This window comes from Notothenia coriiceps, unplaced genomic scaffold, assembly GCF_000735185.1.
Source record: "Notothenia coriiceps isolate Sejong01 unplaced genomic scaffold, NC01 NC01_scaffold00000339, whole genome shotgun sequence".
Lineage (NCBI taxonomy): Eukaryota > Metazoa > Chordata > Actinopteri > Perciformes > Nototheniidae > Notothenia > Notothenia coriiceps.
The window spans coordinates 1,198,341-1,201,534 of NW_011333040.1; the positions used below are offsets into that span (position 1 = coordinate 1,198,341).

Below are 3,194 nucleotides of genomic sequence, written 5' to 3' on the forward strand. Positions count from 1 at the left end.
GTAACCGTACCGTAACGTTACGTACGTACGTACGTACTACTACGTACGTACGTACGTAGGTACGTAGTCGTAGTGTGTGTGTGTGTGTGTGTGTGTGTGTGTGTGTGTGTGTGTGTGTGTGTGTGTGTGTGTGTGTGTGTGTGTGTGTGTGTGTGTGTGTGTGTGTGTGTGTGTGTGTGTGTGTGTGTGTGTGTGTGTGTGTGTGTGTGTATATGATGGATGTCTGCTGTTGCTGACAGCTTGATGAATAGCCACAGGTCTCAGCGAGTGTTCAGTGCAGAGTGTCAGGTGTGGAGAGGCAGTGCCGTCACTCACTGAGTCTCAGAGGAGCAGCAACACAAGCATTCAAAAAGCTCTGAATATGTCTCTTTCTCCGCATGTCATCATTATACATTTCAACTTTGAGCTTAGCAACTCTTGAGGAATATGACAACAGAAAAAGTACAGCTGCAGGACAATCTCTCCAGGATTTTGACAGAAATACATCAAATTATATTGTTAAGGGACGACCTGTCTTGAATGGCAATCATTAGATAAATAGTTATAGATCCAAAACTGTGAGGTATTGTGTTACAGCAGCAGCCGGGGTGTTTATTTTAAACAGTAAATACAGTATATGCATATTAACCTGAAGGAGATACATATCTAGAGAGTGTCAAGAAAGTAATATGACAGAATCTGAATCTGAAATCCTATATTTACATGTGCAGCATTACAGCAGCAGTGATACAGTGGAGAATAAAAGCCAAATAAAAGAAACTTAAATATTGCTATACTTAGATATATTAAATCAGAAGGCAAGCACACTTTATTAAGAAGAGTAAACAAACCATGGTAGAAAAAACAAAGTATTTTAAAAACAAAAGTGAACACAGAAAGCGTTCAAGGAGCGTGTAATGTTAACAGGTGCTGTATAATTTTTTTTAGATGATCATATTTAAATTCTTGCATTGACGGAGACTTGCTTTTAGTCAAGGCACCATCAGACTGGAGTATTTTGCCTACAAATTCATTTTTTCCATGACTGCTATATTTCTTACCTAACATACTTGTTATTGTTTGTAATTGTCTTTATATTAAGTCTATACAAACACTACTTTGACATGTTATTTTATGGTGTGGTAAGGGACGGTAGGAGAGACCTTATATGTATTTCTTTATGTGCATGACCTTGATGACCTGTTTGCCTTAATTGGTTTGTTTTGAAAGTATGTATTATCTAAGTGTTTCAATGTTTGGTGACTTCCATGTTTGTGCTGAGGACTTCCTTGAAACGCATCTCCAGGGGTTATTCTCTAATAAACTTAAAGGGCCCATGCCATGGCCATTTCTACTGATCATAATTCCATTGTTGAGGTATACTAGAATTTGTGCAATTTTCCAAACTCACATTGGTTTCTCGCTGTATGAGAAACCAATGTGAGTTTGGAAAATTGCACAAATTCTAGTATACCTCAACAATGGAATTATGATCAGTAGAAATGGCCATGGCATGGGCCCTTTAAGTTNCTACAGGATATGATGCAATCCACGCCAAGTGTACTTTCCCACATAGACCTCGTATAGCTGGGTTAGTGTTTGTAACTCTTCGCAATGCTGTCGTGTCGCAGTATGAAGGACTTACTTTTCAGTTGAATATTATAATCTGTATCTTCTTTCATTTTGAAATTTGTAGGTACTGAGTTTTGTGAATAGGTCCTAGGTTTTCGGGTGTATCGACGGTGGACGTTCCAAACTTATGTCGACCATTTTTCTTTTTCACAAAACTTACGCATTGTAATTGTGCCCAAATACTATAGTGACGGGACGAGAATTCTGTGCTAGACCTGAAATTGTGTAAACAGGAGCCTCACAAAGCAGTTGAATTACACAAACGAATTTTTATTATGAAGACGGCTTGAGCGATCCACTTTATAACCCGCGTCGTAGTACAGTTTAGCAAGAGGGCGTATGTTTTGGATTAGGCCAACCGGCTAACTCAAACATATCCAGGTTAGGTTGAACCAGCTTCGTAGTACAGGCCTCTGGTGTAAAAAATAACATTGAAGATAGCTTTGATCTGATGCAGCTACATAAATTCCAGCGGTTATTAACGTTACGACTGCTGTGTCTGCTGCTGCCTATAAAGGTCAGCGTTTACACTTGCTAGTCGGCATAGGAAAATATAGGATTTGATCACAAAACTCAATACAAAACACTCACAATAACTTGTTGAGTGTGTTCAATCTGCAGGATAATTGTGAATATCAACACCAGTGACAAAACAGCTTGTATAAATGGTAGAGTTGCAGAATGAGAGCCTGATTTAAGAAATGTAGGAATTATCCTCTAAGAAACACACAAAATATATATATTTTTTTGTTGTATTGATTTCTTATTACCTTATTTAACGTTTTACAACTAAGAAAGACTTTCAATGAGAAATAAAGTTGTCTGTCATGCAATAAAAAATGTGTTTCATGACAAAATGTAAGGTAAAGTATGATTTATGGTGAGGATGTTTTAAGTATGCTTTAATGATTATTTGCATTTTGTCGAAAGTCAGAATTATTATGGCTCGGGTAATCTTGAAATTAAATGTTTGCATCGTCCCAGGACTATATGCTAGTTTTTTAAAGAAAAACTAACCTTCAGAGTTCTTGTGATGACCATACATACAGTATCTGTGCAACAGGCTGAGATCAGTCAATATATTGGCCTGGCTGATATGTGAACCTAGCTGTGTGTGGATCTCTGCTCTTCAAAACATCTCACCTTCTTCAGGGCGACTCCAAGTCTGATGGCAGACATCAGAGTGCTCCTCGTGTCTCCAGCAGAGGACGCTGTCTTTGGAGAGGAGACCTTTTTAAGCTGAATCTGTCCACGCTGCAATGAGGCCAATACTTCATCCATTGTTCCTGCAGTAATACAGCAATAAAGGAAAACAGATACTTTTATGATAAATGAAGAAGCTGGACGTGAGTAAAGTACTGTCTCTGCGTCTTAACATTTTGACTTTACTACACTGCGATTTTGGAGAAACAACATCGTCTTGAATGGCTTAGAAAAAATGAAGTGCTGTTGGACGCTACAGGCGACCCTGGAGCTAAGTTTGCATCAGCAGGACCACAACTGAGGACAACGCCTCCTCTGGCCTCATGGGGGAATCTGGGAATTTAGGACAGAACGGACACACACACACACACACACACACA

General features: G+C 38.9%; 1 protein-coding gene across 1 annotated transcript in view; it reads left to right on the forward strand.

The window, feature by feature from the left end:
• whamm (WASP homolog associated with actin, golgi membranes and microtubules) overlaps positions 1–3,194 on the forward strand; it is a 16,893-nt gene that overhangs the window by 10,207 nt on the left and 3,492 nt on the right. The window lies entirely within an intron of this gene.